Source organism: Pseudopipra pipra, chromosome W (assembly GCF_036250125.1).
Source record: "Pseudopipra pipra isolate bDixPip1 chromosome W, bDixPip1.hap1, whole genome shotgun sequence".
In the NCBI taxonomy this organism is placed as follows: domain Eukaryota; kingdom Metazoa; phylum Chordata; class Aves; order Passeriformes; family Pipridae; genus Pseudopipra; species Pseudopipra pipra.
In genome coordinates this window covers 27,664,446-27,686,897 of record NC_087580.1, presented here as the reverse complement: position 1 = coordinate 27,686,897, position 22,452 = coordinate 27,664,446, and the positions used below count along the sequence as shown (strand labels likewise).

Sequence of the window (22,452 nt, the reverse complement as noted above, 5' to 3'; positions counted from 1 at the left end):
GGAAGAGAGAGGGATGTCCCCTGGAGGGCTGCGACAGCGGTGCTGGGCTGAGCAGTGAGAGCAGGCCCAGCCCAGGCGGGGATGGCTGCAGGTACCTGTGCTGCCCTGCGGAAGCGGCCACGGGCACGGAGCTGCTCTTCTGTCCGCTCCTGGCCTGCATCTGGCAAAGAGCGAGCGTGCTCAGAGCTGAGAGTGTGCGGGAGAGGCCGGAGAACACAGCCCAGGCCTGGGCTCCAGGAGCAGGCAGGGCCAGCCCCGGGATGCCCAGTGGATGGAGCACGGCTGCCGGGAGATCAGCCCCGGCCCCTCTGCCCCCCTCCCTTTCCCTGGGCATGTCCAGAGGGGATGGGCAGGATGAGGCCAAGGGGGCTGCAACCACCAGCCCTGTGGCCCAGCTCCAGCACTCACCCTCCTGCGGGGGCTGCACCTGCTGCACCTCTTCAGGCTGCTGTGTTGGAGCAGCCCTAGGGCTTTCCTCCTTCTCCTCCTCCTTCACCCAGGCCAGCTTGGGCACCGTGGGGGGTCTCTGCTGCATGTCTCCGTCTGGTGTTATGGCTACCTGCAGCAGAGATGCCATGGAAAAGCTTTGGCTCCCCAAGTCCTGCAGTCGTGCCTTGAAGGCAGCTGCAAGAGAGAAGCCTGGGAAATGCCTCGCCTTATCCAGTCCCACTGTCTGGCCTCAAGGGCACCTGCCCCAGGGTCTGGAGATGCCTTGAGCAGCCCCAGGTCCCCAGGTCCCACAGTCTGGCCTGGAGGATGCACAGGGGAGAGGTGGAGAGCTGCCAGAGTGAGCAACTTGCCCAGCTTCCACGGAGAAATGCTTCCCTTCCCAGCACACTGTGCCAGCCTCAAAGGCTGAGGGGGCCCAGCGCACCCAGCTTGGGGGGCCACAGGCTGCTTACTTCAGCAGAGACAGCTCTCTCCTCAAGAAACTCCAGGCTGGGGGTATCGGCCAGGCGCTGAACAGGCGCGGCGTCAGTGCTCGCCACGCCCTCCGTTGTTGTGGCGTCGGCCTCCTCCGTGAGACCAGGCAGCACAGAGTCACAGTTTGACTCATCATCGGTGGACGTGGTGTCCCAGTGGGTTGTGTGATCACTGGTTGTGGTGTCACACTTTGCTGGGGCAGCAGTCGACGCGGTGCTGACATCAGGATTTGTCAGCTGGGTCAGGATGGTGTCAGGCTGGGCCTGGACATCAGCTGGTGTGATCCTGGCCTTTCTACGCCGACTGCCCATGAATTTCATAAATGTCTGCAGGAGAAAGAAGGGCAGGGAAGAGAGGGATTTCCCCTGGAGGGCCGCAACAGCGGTGCTGGGCTGAGCAGTGAGAGCAGGCCCAGCCCAGGCGGGGATGGCTGCAGGTACCTGTGCTGCCCTGCGGAAGCGGCCACGGGCACGGAGCTGCTCTTCTGTCCGCTCCTGGCCTGCATCTGGCAAAGAGCGAGCGTGCTCAGAGCTGAGGGTGTGCGGGAGAGGCCGGAGAACAGAGCCCAGGCCTGGGCTCCAGGAGCAGGCAGGGCCAGCCCCGGGATGCCCAGTGGATGGAGCACGGCTGCCAGGAGATCAGCCCTTCTGCCCCCCTCCCCTTCCCTGGGCATGTCCAGAGGGGATGGGACAGGATGAGGCCAAGGGGACTGCAGCCACCAGCCCTGTGGCCCAGTTCCAGCACTCACCCTCCTGCGGGGGCTGCACCTGCTGCACCTCTTCAGGCTGCTGTGCTGGAGCAGCCCCAGGGCTTTCCTCCTCCTTCTTCCTCCGGAACAGCCTGAGCAGGCTGAAGCGTCTCCCTGCCATGCCACAGTCTGGTGTCCAGGGCACCTGCAAGAGAGAAAGAGAACCTCGGAGAAACTCCGGGCCCTAAGTCCTGCAGAATGGCCTTGAGGCCACCTGCCGCAGGGATTGGAGACACCTCGGAGAAGCTCCGGGTCTCCAAGTCCTGCAAAAGGGTCTCGAGGGCACCTGCCACAGGGCTTAGAGACACCTCGGAGAAACTCCGGGTCTCCAAGTCCTGCAAAAGGGTCTCAAGGGCACCTGCCACAGGGATTAGAGACACCTCGGAGAAACTCCGGGTCTCCAAATCCTGTGGAAATGCCTCGAGGTCACCTGAAAGAGAGAAAATCCTCTAAAACGCTCCGGGTCAGTAAGGCACGAGTTGGCTGCGCGGGGGCTCCGCACAGCACCGCTCTGTCCCGTCCTGTCCCGTCGCCTGCTCCGAGGAGCACTGTTGACACTGGGGCCGTGTCACCAGCAGCACCTCTGTCACCGCGGGTCATAAAGGGCCCTTGGACACCCTGCCCCCTTCCATCCCACCGGCCGTGCCCAGCGTGTCACAAAGGGCCCTGGGACACAGTGCCACGTGGCCTGGGGCCTCCCCCAGCCCCGCCAACCTGTCCCACCTTGGAGGGAATCCGCTCTCTGAAGTATCTAATCTGGCTGGACCTGAACTGTAGGAACGGCTCAAGAAATGAGCAAACACTCCCCTCCTGTGCCTGCTCACGGCAGCACAAGGAGCCCCCTCGGCCGCCGACTCAGTCGCAGCAGGAAGGGCACGGGGCCTTCCACACAAGCTGGCACGGCCTCCTTGGGAGAAGTGCTGGCTGGTGGCCATCCTAAACAGGGGGGCTGACACCGAGAAGGAAGGTGTGGGCAAGGGCACCAATGCTGTTGGGAGCCCTTTGGCCAGGGCTGCACCCAAATCAGCAGCTCTGGCAAGTCCTGGCCAGAGGAGACCTGCCACTGCCCCGAGTCCTGGCAAGGGTGCTGCCCGTCTCCTGCCCCAAAGAGCTGCGCCCCCATGTATTAGTTCATTTGAATACATGCCCGGAATAAAGACAAGTACAACAGGCATTCAAACAGTACAAAAAATCTTTTATTGCAGTGAGAATAAAAACTAGCAAAGAGAATCAAAAGCTAAAAAAGAATACAAAATAACTGCTTTATCGGTTGGCATTCATACGATACTATGAACAGCTTTTATTATAGTATTAACTAGTAATAAGGGAATAAAAGGAACATTTAAAGGATATTAAAACAATACTACGAGTGGCTTTTAATACAATATTAACTAGTAAAAAGGGAATTAAAAGGATATTAAAAAAGGATATAAAACAGTGGCTTTCTCAGTTGCTTCCTGTCAATAAACTGTGCTTACCCACACAGACAGGCCAGGGCTGCCAGGATCTGCAGCAGCTGGTCGGTGCCTGTGCTTAGCGGGCGTCCCGGCGGAACAACACAGTCTCCATGGCAGGATGAGGATTGCTCACCCCAGCAGTCCTGACACCCCATTTTATCAGCTCTACATTGCACCACGTAGGGCCAGTACACAGTATAAGGTGATGCCTGAGTGGCAGCCAAACCCTGCCTGTTCATCACCTGATAGCAACAGTCTGTGCGTGCCCTGCTGTAGGGCAAGGGGCCAGCGACCCCTGCCCACAGAATCTTCCTCCCATCATCATCTTTCTCACCCCTATGTATGACCTCTACCACTGTGTTTCAAGGGTAGATGTATCTATCTTGCAATATGTAGCAAAACCAAGGAAGAACTCAGCTCTGATAATAGGGGATATCAAGCTGACTTGCTAAAAAGCACAATGGACCTTACAATTCGCTTGTGCCATGAAGTTACATTGTACCATACTCTGGCTGGTTTCACATCCTAATATGATTCCTTTCTCACGCCTCTATGCTCCATTGATCATCTAATTCAAAAGTACCCCCCTTACATTTGTTTAAATACAAAATGAACCAAGGACAATTTTTGAGAGCTTTGCATTTAGATTTCCTTAGTCTTAAGTAGTTGAATAAATGGTCTTGTGTGTATTTGTCTGTATAGAATCATGGACTGGTTTGGGTTGGAAGGGACCTTAAAGGTCTTCTCATTCCACCCCCTGCCATGGGCAGGGACACCTTCCACTAGACCTGGTTGATCCAAGCTGTCCTTGGACATTTGCAGGGATCCAGGGGCAGCCACAGCTTCTCTGGGAATTCCATCCCTGCCCCTCCCCACCCTCCCAAGGAAGGATTTCTTCCCAGTCTCCCATCTAACCCTGCCCTCTTTCAGTTGAAAAACCATTGCCCCTTGTCCTGTCCCTCCAGGCCCATATCAAAAGTCCCTCTCCCTCCATTTTATAAGCCCCCTTCCCTGGTGGGGTGTCTTCAGCTCCTCCCACGACCTGTGTGTGTCTGTATCTATCTTGTATCTGTCTATATTTATAGACAGTATGTATTTTAATACATTTCTATCCATATATTTAGACATAGATATTTACACACTGTAAATATTAATGCACACCTATCTACACAATGATGTTAACTTTGTGTCCAGACCTACCCCTTCCCCTCTGTAACCTTTTGGGGGGGGTTATTCCTTGGGATTTCCAGGGTCTCACTTTCAGTGGAGCAGATCTTTCCCACCTGGATCTTTGCTGCATCAACTTCAAGGTGGCCAATCTGAGCCACTGCAACCTGGCCTGTGCCAGCCTGTGCTGTGCCAGCCTGGAGAGGACTGACCTGTCAGGGTCTGTGCTGGATGGAAGAGCTGCTGCAGCTTGGGAGGGCTGGGCTTGTGTTAACAGAGAGGAACTGGAACAAACAGAGCGGTGTAAAACATCGAGTTCTTAAATATATTCTAGAGTTGTTCTGGTTCCCAAAGCTTTTATACTTCCTCACAGTAATGATTTGATGGGATTGACTCCCAAAGCAGAAATTAAAAGTGTCTTCTTGATTGTCTTTGGTGTTGTTCTTCCGGCTCTCAGTGACTCCTGTCTGTGCCAGTGTGCCAACCTGCCAGGGGTGAAGATGCTGCGCTCCAACGCAGAGGGAGCGTCCCTGAAAGGCTGCAACTCTGAGGACCCATCAGGCCTTAAAGCTAATCTGCAAGGTGAGAAGTTTTTGCCTTGTGAATCTGTGCCAACTGAAGCCTGTGCATTTCTATGGCCCAGAAAAGGTCCAGCTGTGCTTTGTCCAACCCTGAGAAGGGCCCACAAGGGCTGCACTGAGTCTGTGACCATCTCAGCCCCAAATCCCCTTGTCCTCCACCAATTCACACAGCTCTGAGCCCGCACCAGTGTGCAGCTGCTGTGTTTCTGACTGGTTTTCCTCACAGAACTCCTTTCTGTGTGTGTTCCAGGTGCCACCCTGAAAGGAGTGGCCATGGAGGGCAGACAGATGACAGGAATTAACCTCCGAGTTGCAACGCTGAGAAACACCAAACTAAAGAACTGTAACCTCGGGGGAGCAACGTTGGCAGGAACTGATTTGGAAGTGAGTTGGGATTCATTTTCCATCCTATTCCTTTCTCTCCTATGGTCAGCTGGTAACTGGGGGGATTGCTGGCTTTTGGCTGACCTCTCCAGCTTCAGAGTACAATGAAGTTCAGGTAAATGGAGTTCAAGTAAAGCTTTGAACAGAGTTCTGGGGGCATTCCATTGACACTTCTTTTTCTTTTCCCCTTCTGAGTTGTGACCTATCAGGTTGTGACCTCCAGGAAGCCAATTTGAGGGGCTCTGATGTGAAAGGAGCCATCTTTGAAGAGATGCTGACCCCCCTGCACATGTCCCAGAGTGTCAGATAGGGAAGAGAAGACGTCGGAGAGGAAGGAATCCAAATATTTGTTGTGACTTTCTTCACCTCCTCCCCTTCCTGAGTTAGAAGGAATGGTTATTAGACAACTTCCATTTGCAGTAGTGCCTAAGTAGACTCTTTCTGATCACTTTTGGAGAGGGAATTTTTGTTTCAGAGGTGGAAAGAGAGAGTTTCTCCCTTTGTGAAGAGAGTGAGGAAGTGGGCTGGTTGTGAAACCAGAAAGTGGGGCTGGTTTGGGGCGGAGGGTTCAAGACTTTCCTTGTTTAGCATTGCCTGACTTTGGAATGCATTTTAATGTCTAAAGCACAATATATGCAATTCTATTTGTTAAGTCTGTCACTGCAACATGAATAGAAAATGTTATTGCTGTATAGTAGCAAAGAAAGTGGAGGTTTACAGGTAGACAAGTGTATTTACAGTCAGTGTCTTCATTCCTGCAGGGTGTTAATGCCAGGGGTGGTCACACAGTGCCCACAGGATGTGTTCAGGTTTCTGCTGGGGTGGAAACAGTGGGGAACTGTCCTCAGAGGTCCTAAATTGCTGTGGAGTAGCTGGAGTGGAGGGTTAGAGCAGCTTTATCCCCTCAAATGTGCAGAGGAAGCTGGTGCCCCTGCAGGGACCTGCCCAGAGCCCGGATTGAGTTCCCCCTGGAAGATCCCTGAGTGGAAATGGGCTGTCTTAGTTAATGCTCTGCAAAGGAGTGTGAAATTGCACTCTCAATCCCAGCTGGGAAGAAAAATTCCCCTGCTTCCACATGTCCTGACAACTCCAGACTGGAGTTCTTGTAGCTTTTTCCTTCTTGTTGGGAATTCAGTTGACAGAGGAAAACACAGAAGTGTCTCCAGAAACTCTGGGACCACAGCACCTGCTCCCCCCTCTTCTCATCCCTTCAGGAGATGAAGAAATGACCCTCAATGTTTCCCCTCAGTGTACTCTGCAAATCCTCCTTGAAAGCATGGGCATAATCCCATTTGCCAGCCAGATCCACTCTGGGCTGCTTGAAGTGGCTGTAAAAGCATCTTGCCTGGGGCCAAGTGCCCCTTCCACACTTGCTTTAGCTGTGGAAAAAGCAGGGAAAGCTGTTTTTGTGTGAACACCTTTCATGTCTCAGTGTTTGTGATCTTGGGAATCCTCTTGGACCTGGAACAATGGCAGATTATCTGTTGTCATGAGATTTGTACCTGGAGATTGTTTTGATCTGTGTTTAAATCTTCCTTGAAAATACAACTGATAGAAAACAATGTAAAAGAAGGAAAAAAAAAAGAGAAAAAGCCAATACGTAGAAAAAAAGGAGAGAAAAAGGAGAAAAAGAGAAAAAAAGACAGAAAAAACAGGAAAAAATGAGACAAATAGAAAAAAAGAAAGAAAAAAGGAAAAAAGGGAAAAAAAGAAAAAAGGGAGAAAAAGAAAGCAGAAAGAAAAAAAAAGAAAAAAGAAAGAAAAAAAAGAGAGAAAAAAAAAAGAAAAAAACCCGAAATCCTCACTCCGCTCAGGTGCAGAGGGCCGCTATGATCCGACAAGACTACAACTCCCGTGCTGCCCCGCGCGGCGCGCAGGCGCGACGGCGGGTGTACGGGGGCGTGGCCGCGCGCTGATTGGCTGCGGCGGTGTTCTCTAAAGGCGGCGCGCGCGCAGAGCGGGAATCGGTGATGGCGGCGGGGCCTTTGTCTGTGTGAGCTGGCGGGGGGTGCGGGAGAGCGGGGTCTGGGGATCCCCTCGGGGGCTGCGGGGAGCGCGGCTGTGGGGGGAAAGGCTGGAGGGCTCGGGAGGGTTTAGCGCGGGGGGTTCGAGGGTTCCCGAGGGTCAGAGCGCAGGGCCTTGGAACCGTCTCGGGGACCGCGGGGCCCGGGGACCTCCCAAGAACCCGGATGTTTGATTCGATTGCCGAGAAAGTCCCTTGGGAAAAAAAATCAAAACCACCCAAACAAAAAAAGAACCCTAAAAAAAGGAAAAGAGAGAAAAAGATGAAGGAAAAACTGCAAGCGCCAGGATGATTTTATTGCTTTGCTTCAGTTTTTCCTTGGTCTCCTCCTTCTCAGGTTCTTTACTCCCTTCCTTTACAGAAAGTTCTGCTGTTGTGTGGTTTTGGGGTCCCTTAGGGGCTTTTAGGGGTCCCTGAGGAGGTTTTGAGGGTCTCTGAGGGGGTTTGGTTTCCGTGGGGGACTTAGGGGGAGGTTAAAGGTCTTTGAAGGAATTTGGGAATCCCTGAGGGAGTTTTGGAGTCTCCGAGAGAAATTGAGAGGTCCTGGGGGGCTTGCGGGGGGGGGGGTGTCTTTGAAGGAGTTTCCTGGGTTTCTAGGGGGATTTCAGAAGTCCCAGACGGTTTTGAGGGTCCCTGAGGGGGTTTTTGGGGTCCCTGAAAGGGCCTGGGGGGTCCCAGGTGGGTTTTGCAGGTCACTGAGAGGGTTTAAGGGGTCCGGGGGGGGGATGAGGTCTCTAAGGGGATTTGTGGGGTCTTTAAGGAGGTTTTGATGGGTCCAGAGGTGGATTTCTGAGGGGATTTCAGGGGTTTTGAGAGGATTTTATGGGGTCTCTGTGTCAGCGGACCGACCCCAGGGAAAGGGGATCCCAATTCCCCCCCGAACCCCAGAGACTCCCAAAACTCAGCAGACAGAGACCCCACAGGGAGGGGGGCCTGGTGGTCCCCTAAATCCCAGCAGTGGAGTTCAGGGGATCTCCCAGCCCTCAGGGGAGGGGTCCTGGGGGTGCCCCCCGAAATGCAGGGGGGAGATGTAGCAGAACCGAGTAAGGGGATCCCAGTGCCCCCAGTATTGCCCAGTGACCTCCCAGTGACTCTCAGTATGGCCCAGTAACCCCCTCAGTGACCAGCCAGTGTGTCCCAGTGACCTCCCACTGCCCCCCAGTATGGCCCAGTGATCCCCCAGTGAGCACCCAGTAACCCCCAGTATGGCTCAGTAACCTGTCAGTGTCTCCCCTTGTGTCCTCTTAATCCCCCAATAACCTCCCAGTCCCTCCCAGTGCCCTCCCGGCGTCCCTCAGTAACCTCCCAGTCCCTCCCAGTGCCCCCTGGTTCCCCCCAGTGTGTCCCAGTATCCCCCAGTAATCACCCAGTGCCCCCCAAATCCCCTTAACTGTCCCCAGGTTGTCCCCAGGTGCCCTTGGCCTTTCTGTGAGCATGTGTGGGGGGGGCGTTTTTGGGGTCAGAGGGTCCAAGGGGGTCTCCTGGGGTGAGATGGAGGGTTGGGGACATCAGGGATGAGGTTTGAGGACAGTGGGGGGGGTTTGGGGGCAGTAGAATTGGGGGTGTCAAGGGGGAAATTGGGGACACCAAAAGGGTCTTGGGGACACGAGGGGGGTCTCAGGACTCATCTGCTCATAGGGAAGCCCCTCCTCTCCCCCTCTAGGCCCTATTAACCCCCCCCGAAATGTCCCCCAACCCCCCCATTTTTCCTTTTAATCCCCTCCCCCCCAGATAACTCCGACCTCCCAATGCCCCCAAGACCCTTTTAACTCCCAGAAATGCAACCAAAGCCACCCAAAACCCTCCAAATCCCCATCCAACTCCCCCCAGACCCCCCAAATCTTTCCCAGCCCCCCCTCAAATCACTTCCAACCCCCCCCCAAAAGGGACCACCCGACACCCTGGGACAGGAACACAGTGGGCTGTACTGGGGGCACTGGGATGTACTGGGAGGGCACTGGGGGGTCTCAGATGTCTCAGGACAACGTGGCCCAGCTCCAGGAGAGATCTGGGGAGCAGTGAGGAGGTACTGGTCTGTCCTGGTCTGTACTGGTCAGTACTGGTCTGTACCCCCAATCCCCAAAGCCCCTCCCCAGCTCCCCCAGGACCCTCCCAGACCCCAAAGCCCCCCAGGCCCCTGACTTGGTCCTGCTGCCCCTTGAGCATCTGCAGCTGCTGCAGAACCAGGCATTTCATCAGCAAATGTGCAGGTGACACCAAGCTGGGGGTGTGTTGATGTGCTGGAAGGCAGGAGGGCTTTGGAGCACAAGTGGTGTGAGGAGAGGCTGAGGGAGCTGGGGGTGTTGAGGCTGGAGAGGAGGAGGCTCAGGGGAGACCTCCTGACTTTCTGCAAGTCCCTGCCAGGAGGTTGGAGCCAGGTGGGGGTGGGGCTGTTGTGCCAGGAAGCAGCAGTAGGACAAGAGGGCTGGGTCTTGAGCTGTGCCAGGGGAGCTTTAGGTTGGATATTAGGAAGCAATTTTCCTTTGCAATCAGGCCTTGGAATGGGCTGGGCAGGGAGGGGGTGGAGTCAGCGTCCCTGGAGGTGTTGAAGGTGAGAGTGGATGTGGCCTCAGTGCCATGGTCTGGGAAGCACGACGGGGTTGGATCCAGGGTTGGACTTGATGATCTCGGAGGTCTTTTCCAACCCGAGTGATTCTGTGATTCTCTGATTGCCACTCCTGTGGCAGCACATGCTTGAGGCTCTATCCCCAGGGTGATAGAGATGTCTGTCCATATCTATCTCCAAGGTTAGTCTGTAAATGTGTGGTGTTAGCAAAGCAGGCTGAGTTGTGGGCTGGTTGTAGAAGGAGAAAGAAGCCCAGAGGCCAGTGCAAGCAGGCAGCCCTCAGCTTGCACCTGATGTCCCCTCCCTGCAGGTTCCTGTCCTTGAGCCCAGGCCCTGAGGTGAGGCTGAGAAGTGGCGCGGAGGTGAGCCCAGAGCTGTCCCTGAGGTGAGGCTGAGAATAAGTGCAAGGCAGAGGTGCTGCTGAGGAAGGAGAGCCCGTGGTAGGGAAGAGACAGAAGCTGTGAGTGCTCATCCCCCAGAAGGTGCTGTGTCCATCCCCTGTGTGCCAGGTGAGCTGGGGCTTTGCTGCAGAGCTGCGGGCGCTGATTTGAGCGTCTCCAAGTGCTGAGATGGTGGGCACCCAGGAACACAAACTGTGCCTGGCCACGGAGCCTGCAAGGAGGAGCAGAGACAGCGGTGTCAGTGTGGGGGTCCAGGTTGTCCCTGTGCCTTCCCCTGCAGGCCCTGGCTGTCCCTGCTGGGCCCCTGTCCATCCCCATCAGGTCCCTGCCCGTCCCCCCCGGGCTGAGCTCCCCCCAGGAAGTGCCGTGGAGCTGAAGCTGCTGCCATCCCCCCCCTGCAGCCGCTGCCCCAGGCAAGGGAGCAGCAAAGGCAGGGCCAGGAGCAGAGGCAGCAGCAGGGGAGCCCTGGGGGGTCCGGGAAGCTCTTGTGTGGGTCAGGAAAGAGGTGCTGGACACGAGGCCGGGGCTGTGCTGAGCAGGCCCAGCCCTCACATCCCCCCAGCCAACGCCGGCTGCCCGGGGGGCTTGGGAGGGACCCCCAGCCCGTGTGCCCCACACTGAGCTGGCAGAGAGAGAGCCAAGGGACAGGGCCACGGGCAGGGCCACGGGTGAGGGACAGGCAGGGCCATTGCAGGGCCACGGTGAGGGCACAGCCTGTGGCAGCAGAGCTGCCCAGGGCCGGGGGCAGCCGGGGGTGTTGGGACCAGCCAGTGCTGGGGCCGAGCAGAGCACGAGGCCTCTTGCAGAGCCCTGGAGCAGCCTCCCACTTGCCAGCCCCGCCCTGGTGGGGTGTCACTGTCCCCTCCTTACAGGACACTCCCCCCGAAATCATTGGGGAGGGCTTTTGTGTCTATTCCTGGTTGCTGATTCCTGCTGAGGACCTGAGGGAGCCTCTGCAATCCAATCTCCTCTGCAGAGCTTGACTCACTGCAGACTATGCAGGGAAATCTGTGCTGGCAGCCCGAGTATGTCCTGACCCCCCACACTCCCCCCAGGATATTTGAGATGATTTCCCCCTTCCCGGGCACCCGTGGGATGGGGGGCGATTGTTCTCCTGCTGTTGCTGCTCCTGCTCCGCCCCTGTCCCTGCCCTTCCTGCCGCTGTCGGTTGAGCGGAGCAGCCACGATGGGAAAGGGGCGAGAGAAGCGAAAAGAGCGGGTGGGACCCCCAAAGGGAGCGTGAGGGGCAGTGGGTCACCCCCAAAGGGAGCTGGGGGGAGCCAGGGTTTTGGGGGGCCGATGAGAAAGTGGTGGGAGAGGTGGGCTAAGGGGAGGGGGGTTGCCATAGGGGGACCTTTGTGTCCCCATTCCTGGAGAGCAGGGGAGGCTGGAGAGAGGGGGAAGCGTTGAGAGCCCCAAGAGCCTGGAGAGGGAAGCACAGAGAAGGGGAAGCCTTGACAGTGGGGACCCCTGGGATCCCCGGATCATCAAGGCGGAGAACGTGGAGAGGGGGATGTCTGGAAACGCGGCACCCCAAAGGCGAGAGTCAGAGGAGAAGGGACCCTTGGGACCCCCAACACTCCCAGCATCCCTAAGTGGGACCCCCAGCATCCCAGACAGGGGTGACCCTCTGAACCCCAGAGGGGAGAGACCAGAGAGGGGGAACTTCTGAGAGAGATTTTTTTGGCTAATCTTCATATTTTGGAGTATTTTTTAGCTGAATTTCAACTTTTTACAGTTTGAGGGGCTAAGGGTCTTCTTGCAATTTCTGAGGGATTTTTGTGTGAATCTCGGTGGTTTGGGTTTTTCTGGGCTGAATCTTGGTGTTTGGGAGGTTTTTATGGACACAGGATTCCCAGTGAGTTCTAGAGATGGACTTGGGCAGGAGGAACCCCCAAGCCAACACACTCAGCCCTTGTTTTCCCCCCCATCAGGATTTGTCCTTCCCAAAGCTTGGGCGGATGGAGGAGGAGGCTGCGAGGAAGAGGAAGATGCCTTGGGCCCCCCAGGCAGGTGAGGAGGCAGTCAGTGTCCCTTTGGGCGGGTGTTGTGCTGGCTCTGTCAGCCGAGCATGGCCCCGGCTGCAGGACAACCCCGCTGGCGCCGCCGTCCTGCCGGGGCCGGAGTTGGGGGGATGTCCTTGGCCTTCCCTGTGGGCCGGAGGCAAATCCCCTGCCTGTCCTTCTTGCTTCCTGCCCCAGGCCCCGAGCTGAGGACGGAGAGCCCGGAGGACAAATCCCCCCATGAGACCCTGGTGGGAGAGGCCGTTTTGAAGGGCTCCCCGGCGCAGGAAGGCAGCGGGGAGGAAAAGGGCCGGAGATCCCCCCACAGGAGGGGCTCCAAAGCCATCCCAGGGTGCTCTGAGGAGGAAAGAGCCAGTCTGTGCCGGGAAGGCGACCGGAGCTTGAGGGGGAGCTCTGAGCTAGTGGTCCCTGAGCAGCCTCCCAGCAGGGAGAAACCCTTCAGGTGCTTGGAATGTGGGAAGAGCTTCAGGATGAGTACCAACCTCATCCGACACCAGCAAATCCACACTGGGGTACGGCCGTACACGTGTGGGGAATGTGGGAAGAGCTTCAGCCAGAGCACCAACCTGATACGACACCAGACGATCCACACTGGGGAACTTCCCTACAAGTGTGGGGAATGTGGGAAGAGCTTCAGGGACAGATCCAGCCTGATCCGACACCAGCGCATTCACACTGGGGAACGGCCTTACACGTTTGGGGAGTGTGGGAAGAGCTTCAGGGACAGCTCCCACCTGATGCACCACCAGCGTAGCCACACCGGGGAACGGCCCTACAAGTGTAGGGAATGTGGGAAGAGCTTCAGGTACAGCTCTAACCTGATCCAACACCATCGCATCCACACTGGAGAGTGGCCCTACACAAGTAGGGAATGTGGGAAGAGCTTCAGTGACAGCTCCTACCTGATCTAATACCAGCACATCCACACCAGGGAATGTCCCTACATGTGTTGGGAATGTGGAAACAGCTTCAGCCAGAGGTCCCACCTCGTCACCCATCAGTGCATCCACACTGGGGAAAAGCCCTACAAGTGTAGGGAATGTGGGAAGAGCTTCAGGTACAGTTCCCACCTGATCCAACACCAGTGCATCCACACCGGGGAACAGCCCTACATATGTGGAGAATGTGGGAAGAGGTTTCAGACCAGCTCACATCTCCTCCAGCACCAGTGGATACACACGGATGAGAGGCCCTTCCACTGCACTGACTGCAGGAAGGGCTTCAACCGGAACTCCACCCTTGTCACCCACCGGCACATCCACAACGGGGAGAGGACCTACAAGTGTGAGGAGTGTGGGAAGAGCTTCACCTACAGCTCTGCCTTGATCTCACACTGATGGACCCATCGGTAAGAGAAGCCCTACCAGTGCCCCGACTGCGGGAAGAGCTTCGGCCGCTTTTCCAATTCCATCAGCCATCAGAGGACCCCATTGGATGATCTACAGGGACCCACGTTGAGCACAGACCTGGTGGCCCACACTCCAGGTGATCCGTGCTGGGCACTGTATTGGGTCAGGATGGCTATGTTTTGGTTCCTGGGAGGCTCCAGGGGTGGGGTCTGTGAACAGCTGCCAGAAGCTTCCCCCGTTTCCAGCCCCTGTCCCAACCCGCCTTAGGCAGATTAGAGTGAAAGGATAGTGAATAATCAGTGTTTATAGGTATATATATATGTAGTGTTTAGAGCACTTTAGTTTCCATGTAAAGCAGATTTGGAGCCATTTTGTTTCCTGTCTATAGTGATATGAAACCATAAAAATAACATTTAAAAAAATGTAGAAGGGAAAAGAAAGAAAGTGTCAAAGTAGAAAGATGCAGAGCCCCCTCCCTCCCGAGGATAGTTTATCTATATGTTGGATTTAGTCTAGAACAATTTTGTCTCCATGTAAAGTAGGTTTGGGGCAGTTTTGGCTCCTGTCTATAGTGATATTAAACCATAAAAATAACTCTTCCCCTCTCTGGCTCCAAGCCCAACCTGTCCCCTCCAGGGGTGGGTGTTCCCCCCTCTGCCCCAGGCGGTTCCATTGCCCTTGGGCAGCAAAGTCCCCACTGCTTCTGCAGCTGGAGAGTGTTGGAGCCATGGACCATTAACATTCCAGTCTCTCCCAGCTTTGCATCCCAAAAGTCGAGAGGGATCAATCTGTTACCTCAAAGTGGATCAATCCCACTAAAAATGGCTCAATCCCACCCCAAAATTCCTGTGTTTCTTATTTTCCCTATGTAATTCTGGGGCTGCCAGTGCCATCCCTCAGCATTCCACAGGCTGAGGCTTGGCCTTGCACTTTTGCCTTTGCTGGATTTCTTCATCAAATATTTTTCTCTCCCCGAAAACAAAAATATGGAAGGTTTTCAATAATCTGGACATCTTTAGACCATCTGGACAAATTACAGTTTGCAGTGTTGGAACAGAACATTTTCCATGTTTAATCATTTGTTCCCATCCCTCCCAGGAGGGAGGACACTGAACTCTTCCACAGAAACAGAAAACTAGTAACAAAAATTCAGAGACTGCTGAAAATGAAAAACACCTTTTGCTCACAGGTGGCCCTTTCATGTCCTTCTCTTTTGCCTTCTTGCAGTCGATGTTATCTGTGGCAGCAGTTGCCTAGATGATGGCCAAAAAAAGCATTTAATTCATTTAGAATCATTCCAGAAAACTGAATTACAACTGGGGATTTGAAACTGCCTCAGGGGAGCACATGGGGAAAAGGGTTCCTCAGTTACTTAGAAAATTTGGCTGAAACTGCTCGTTGTGGGCCTGAAACTCTTAAATAAATAATACCAACTCATCCTGCCTCCTTCCCAGGGGAGTATTTTTATCCCCAGATTAAGATATTTTCCAGGGATTTTGTCTCTACACAAATCAATCTTCTCCTGGGAAAAGCACCAAGTATATGAGACAAGTAACTGTAAAAACAACCAACCCACCCACCCCACACACACAAAGAACAGCCCAAGAAAACCCCAAGAACTTACCAAATTAAATAAACCCCTGAAAACCAGGCTTTGAAGCATTTCAGAAGTAATTAAAATACATGAGAAATCAGCCTTTCTACCTTCAACAAACTGCCTCAAGCTTCTCCTTTCTGTGCTTAAAAATCAGCATTTCAGTGAGTCAGGCTGTACACAGGTATGAACTTTGCTGCCCAGCTCAACCACTAGTGCCCCTAAAGGTCCCCCAGAAAAGGGGATTGAGGGGGTCCTGAGTGGGCTCTGGATGGATTTAGGGGGTCCTTGGGGGTCTGTGGGGTGGTCCTGGAACCTTTAGGGTGAACTGGATGCCCATTGAGGGGGAGGTGCCCTCCCAAAGCCCCCCAGAGCAGGTTGACACAGGGGAACGCAGGGGGGGTCCCCATTCCAGATCCATTCTTGGGCCAGTTTTGCCCTCCCCAACCTCAGCTCCTCCCTGCGTCACATCTATCATATGACATCACATCCTCATCTGTGACATCACATCTCATCTATAACATGATATCACACCTCTCCCGTGACATCACAGCTCACGGTGACATCAAATTCTCCCTGTGACATAACAGCTTCTCTGTGACATCACATCCTCCTCTGTGACATCACTTTCTCCCTGTGACATCACATCCTTCTTTGTGACATCACACCTTCCTCTGTGACATCAAATCCTCCCCATGACATCACAGCCTTCTCGGTGACATCGCAGCTCCCGTGTGACATCACATCCTCTTCTGTGACATCGCATGTCTCCTATGACATCATATCCTCCTCTGTGACATCACAGCTCCCCTATGACATCACATCCTCCTCTGTGACATCACATCCCTCCTATGACATCACATCCTCCTCTGTGACATCACAGCTCTCCTATGACATCACATCCTCCTCTGTGAGATTGCATGTCTCCTATGACATCATATCCTCCTCTGTGACATCACAGCTCCCCTATGACATCACAGCTTTGCTGTGACATCACATCCTCATCTGTGACATCACAGCTCCCCTGTGACATCACATCCTCCTCTGTGACATCACAGCTCTCCTATGACATCACAGCTCTCCTATGACATCACATCCTCCTCTGTGACATCACAGATCTCGTGTGACATCACATCCTCCTCTGTGACATCACATCCTCCTCTGTGACATCACAGCTCTCCTATGACACCACAGCTCTCCTGTGACATCACATCCTCCTCTGTGACATCGCATGTCTCCTATGACATCACATCCTCTTCTGTGACATCGCATGTCTCCTCTGTGACATCACATCCTTCTCTGTGACATCACAGCTCCCCTGTGACATCACATCCTCCTCTGTGACATCACATCCTCCTCTGTGACATCACATTTCTCCTTTGTGACATCACATCCTCCTCTGTGACATCGCATGTCTCCTGTGACATCGCATTCTTCTCTGTGACATCACAGCTCTCCTCTGTGACATCACAGGTCTCCTGTGACATCACATCCTCCTCTGTGACATTGCACGTCTCCTATCACATCACATCCTCCTCTGTGACATCACAGCTCCCCTTTGACATCACATCCTCCTCTGTGACATCACAGCTCTCCTGTGACATCAAATCCTCCTCTGTGACATCACATCCTCCTATGTGACATCGTATGTCTCCTATGACATCACAGCTCTCCTGTGACATCAGATCCTCCTCTGTGACATCACATCCTCCTCTGTGACATCACATGTCTCCTATGACATCACATCCTCCTCTGTGACATTGCATGTCTCCTATGACATCACATCCTCCTCTGTGAATCACAGCTCTCCTATGACATCACATCCTCCTGTGTGACATCACATACTCCTCTGCGACATCACGTTTTCCTCTGTGACATCACATGTCCCCCATGACATCACATCCTCTTCTGTGACATCACAGCTCCCCTATGACATCACATCCTCCTCTGTGACATCACAGCTCTCCTATGGCATCACAGCTCTTCTGTGACATCACATCCTCCACTGTGACATCAAATCCTCCTCTGTGACATCACATGTCTCCTATGACATCACATCCTCCTCTGTGACATCGTATGTCTCCTATGACATCACAGCTCTCCTGTGACATCACATCCTCCTCTGTGACATCACATCCTCCTCTGCGACATCACATGTCTCCTATGACATCACATCCTTCTCTGTGACATCGCATGTCTCCTATAATATCACAGCTCCCCTATGACATCACATCCTTTTCTGTGACATCACAGGTCTCCTATGACATCACATCCTCCTCTGTGACATCACATCCTTCTCTGTGGCGTCACATTCTCCTCTGTGACATCGCATGTCCCCCATGACATCACATCCTCCTCTGTGACATCGCAGCTCTCCTATGACATCACATCCTCCTCTGTGACATCACATGTCTCCTGTGACATAACATCCTCCTGTCTGACATCAAATGTCTCCTATGACATCACATCCTCCTCTGTGACATCACAGCTTTCCTGTGACATCATATCCTCCTCTGTGACATCACAGCTCCCCTATGACATCACATCCTCCTCTGTGGCATCGCATGTCTCCTATGACAAAAAATCATCCTCTGTGACATCACAGCTCCCCTGTGACATCACATCCTCCCTGTGACATCACATCCTTCCTGTGACATCACATCCTTCCTGTGACATCACATCCTCCTCTGTGACACCACAGCTCCCCTGTGACATCACAGGTCTTCTGTGATATCACATCTCCCTTGTTACCTCACAGCTCCCATGTGACATCACATTCTCCCATGACATCACATGCTCTTTGACATCACATCTCCTATGACATCACATCCTCCCTGTGACATCACATCCTTCCTGTGACATCACATCCTCCCTGTGAAATCACAGCCCCCCTGTGACATCACATCTCTCCTTTGATATCACATCATCCCTGTGACATCATCCCTTGTGGCTGCCTGGGGATCTTGCCAGTCATAGATGTTATCACAAAAAAGAAACTCTCTCTTTTATACAGGCAGGAGAACTGGAATCCTGATGCCTTCAAATCTTCAGCAAAAACAACGATTCAAACTACGAGCACTGCTCTTCTGTCTCCACTGAGTCAGTTGGAGGTGGCTGTGATTTTATAAAGCAGCAACAATGGGCCCAAACCCATGGTGTCCTTCAGATGCGCCGTGTCCTGAGCAGACTGCGTCCTGCTTGTCCTGCCCTGCTGCCTGCAGGACAACTTCCCCCTTGGCACACCCCCAGCCCCGGGCTTAATTGGGAAGTTGAGCTCTGGCTGAGGCTTTCCCCAGGAGAAGCCTCCTTTGTCTCTCCTCAGGGCAGTCCCCCCAGCACCCAGCCAGGACAGGGCACAGAATGAGTGGCCCCAGCTCTGCCTCCCCAGGGGTGTCCAGGCATCCCACAAGGCGGCTGCTGTTGCTGCATCACCACTTCCCCTCACCAGAATGGATTTGGAAGGCTTTCCAAGCAGAGGGACCAGATGGAAACCTCTGGACCCCACAGAGAAAATATCCCCAGGGTCTTGTTAGAGTACAAACCTGCAAACAGGGACGACATGTCAGAGAATCACAGAATCATCAACGTTGGAAGAGACCTTCCAGATCTTCTAGTCCAACTTTCAACCCAGCACCACCAGAATCACCCCTAAACCCCATCCCAAAGCTCTACATCCAGATGCCACCTGAATGCTTCCAGAGACTCCACCACCTCCCTGGGCTACTTGTTCCAATGCCTGAGCACTCTCTCAGGGGAAAAAGGGTTTTTGAATATCTAATATGAACCTTCCCTGATGCAATTTCAGACCATTTCCTCTCTTCCTGTCACTAAAAGCTTTGCAGAAGAGACCGACCCCCACACCCACTAAAACCTCCTTTCAGGTCATTGAAGGGAGCAATGAGGTCCCCCCTGAGCCTCCCCTTCTCCACACTCAACAAGCCCAGTTCCCTCAGCCGTCCCTCAGCAGACATGTTTTCCAGAGCCTTCCCCAGCTCCGTTCCCTTCTCTGGACACGCTCCAGCCCCTCAAGGGCCTTTTGGCACTGAGGGGCCAGAACTGGACACAGCACTCCAGGTGGGGCCTCCCCAGTGCCCAGCACAGAGGGGCAATCAGTTCTCTGCTCCTGCTGGCCACACTCTTCTCCACCAAGGCCACGATGCCCTTGGCCTTCTTGCCCCCCTGGGCACACTCCGCCTCATATCCAGACCCTGTCAGGCAGCACCCCCAAGTCCCTTCCTGCTGAGCAGCTCTCCAGCCCCTCTGCCCCCAGCCTGGAGCGTTCCAGGGGGTTGTTGGGACCCAAGGGCAGGCCCTGACACTTGACCTTATTGATCCAGCCTGTCCAGATCCCTCTGCAGAGCCTTCCTGCCCTCCAGCACATCCACACTCACACCCAGATCAGTCAGTCTCCCAAACAGTACAAAGTCTGACCACCAGCAGTCCAAGGTGTCAGTTCTGCTGCCCTGTCCTTCCTTCACTCAGAAAGGAAAACTCCACCATTTTGGGGTCTCTGTGCCCATCAGCTCCGACCACCACATCCCTCACCAGTCACAGAATCATGGAATGGTTTGGGTGGGAAGGGACCTTAAAGAGCATCTCAGTCCAACCCCCTGCCATGGGCAGGGACACCTTCCACTAGACCCAGAGCTCAGAGCCCCATCCAACCTGGCCTTGAACACTTCCAGGGATGGGGCAGCCAGAACTTCTCTGAGCAACCTGTGCCAGGATCTCACTACCATCACAGTCCAGAAATTCTTCCTAATATCCCATCTAACCCTTCCCTTTCTCAGTGTGAAGCCATTCCCCTTCTCCTGTCACTCCAGGCCCTTGTAAATAGTCTCTCTCCATCTTTCTTTTTGGCTCCCTTCGGGCATTGCAAGGCCACAATTTGGTCACCCCAAAGACTTCTTTGCTTCATCCTGAACAATCCCAATTCTCTCAGCCTTTCCTCACAGCAGAGCTGCTCCATCCCTCTGATCCTCTTGCTGCTCCCCTCTGGTCTCGCTCCAACAGGTCCATGTCCTTCCTGTGCTGGAGCCCAGAGCTGGAGGCAGCTCTGCAGGGGTGACAACATTGCAGCCCTGTGTGTTCCAGCAAGGACACTGTGGAACCTCCTGGAGTAAAGGGGCCATTGTGACACTGTAGGGCCTTCTGGAGCCAAAGGAATCCTGGGACACTGTGGAACCTCATGGAACCAAGGGTTCATTGTGCCATGAAGGGCCTCATGGAACCAAGGGAGCCCTGAGACATTTCGAGACCTCATAGAATCAAAGGGCCATTGTGACACTGAGGAACCTCGGGGACTTATGGAACCAAAGGAACCCTGGGACAATGTGGACCCACATGGAATTATTAGGCCACTGTGAAACTGCAGGGCCTCATGGAACCAAAGGAACCCTGAGATTTTTCAGAACCTCATGGAATCAAGGGGCCACTGTGACTCTGCAGAGCGTCATGGAGACAAAGGGACCCCGGGACACTGTGGACCTCAAAAAATCAAGGACCCATATTGGGACTGTGGAACCTCATGGAATCAAGGAGACATTCTTACACTGCAGGGTATTATTGAGCCTAAGTGACCATTGTGACACTGTGGAACCTGATGGAGTCAAGGGGTCTTTGTGACATGGGGGGCCTCATGGAACCAAAGGAACCCTGAGACATTTCAGGACCTTGTGGAATCAAGTAACCATTGTCATCCTGCAGAGCCTTATAGAGCTAAATGGGCCCTGGGACACTGTGGAATGATGGAATCAAGGGGCCACTGTGACACTGCAGAACCTCATTCAGCCAAAGGAACCCTGGGACAATGTGGAACCACATGGAATTACTGGCCACTGTGACACTGCAGGGCCTCATGGAAACAAAGGATTCTTGGGACACTGTGGAATCTCATGGAACCAAGGGGCCACTGTGATATGTGGGGCCTCCTAGAACCAAGGAGTCCTGAGACATTTTGCAAACCCATGGAATCAAGGGTCCATTATCACACTGCAGAGCCTTATGAAGCCAAATGGAGCCTGGGACTCTGTGGAACCTCATGAAATCTAGTGGCCATTCCAACACTGTAAAACCTCATGGATACTCTCAGGTTCCCATTATTAAGAGAGACCTCTGCCCAAATTCAGCTGCAAAGGAGACCATGTGCCAAAGTCAGCAGTCCAGCTTTGATTTAACAGTAAATAGGAGGGAGAGAAAAAGAATGAAACAGAGAGAGAGAAGAAGAGGGTGGTGGGAAGCCAGTGAGAGAGAGACAGAGATGAAGTAAATGTATCACACCATGGAGATCCCTGAGGCTCCCACCGGTCCTTCTTCACCCTGCTCTGCTCGGTGGAGGGTCCCCAAGTTGTGCTTCTGGGCTATCACTTTTATCCAGCCCAAACCCCGGGTATTCAGGGGGGTAGATGCTGTTCCCACAGCTTGGGCTGGCACGTGGACAAGGACTTGCTTCCTTTCCCACACCTTGCCACGGTGGGAGTTTTGCCCAGTGTGCTCACAGTCTGCAGGTTGGAATCTTTGTCTGGATGGGTTCCCCAGACCTGCCTTACCAGCCCTGGCTTCCTGTTGGGGCTGTCTGCTCTTTCCCACACTCTGCACAGGGCAATTCTGTCCTGGGGGCTACTTCCAAAGCTTCACCTCCCTTTAGGCCTTGGAATTAAAGGCCTTCCTGTTTGCCACCAGTGCTTGTGTGTTGTGGCTCCTTATGGGATTTTCCTGCTTTGACAGTGTTTTGAGACAGTTCATTGTGCCCTTCAAGTCCTTACATGTGCACACACACACCCCACTCTCACCAGTGTCTGGCCCTCCAAAGAACACAAGCCCTGATGATTTGTAGCTCCCACTCCAGTGGTTGGCACTTGGAGCTCCCTCCGTACCCAGAGCTCAGAGCTCCCTTGTGCCAGAAAGTTTAAAGAGATTGTGCCTCATTCTGCCAAGACAACCCTTGGAAAAAAGTGTCCCTCTGTGTTTCCTGGGATAAGAGCACTCTATTGTCATCTTCCAAAACCTTGGAGAGGTCCCAGAGATCTCCCAGGAAGGAATTTGGGGCCTCAAGCACATGACCCGTATATAGAGGCTGAGGACTCAGGGGTCAGTGGTGTGAAGATTGAGGACAGTAGAGGAGTAGCCTGAGAGGTCTGGAAGGGGGGGTGTGAGAGTTGGTGGAGCTTTTCTTCCTGTCAGAAAACAGCCTAAGAAAGAACTAGTGCCACCAAGGGCAGCTGGGGTGGCCTAG

At 53.9% G+C, this 22,452-nt stretch overlaps 1 long non-coding RNA gene and 1 pseudogene across 1 annotated transcript; both read left to right on the top strand.

Annotated features, from left to right (window-relative positions):
• The window catches only part of LOC135404942 (zinc finger protein 850-like), a 317,904-nt pseudogene that overhangs the window by 193,229 nt on the left and 102,223 nt on the right, over positions 1 to 22,452 (top strand).
• LOC135405708 (uncharacterized) lies at positions 5,172 to 5,709 on the top strand. The gene is made up of 2 exons (XR_010425967.1): positions 5,172 to 5,261; positions 5,471 to 5,709. It is a non-coding gene; the product is annotated as an uncharacterized LOC135405708 (long non-coding RNA).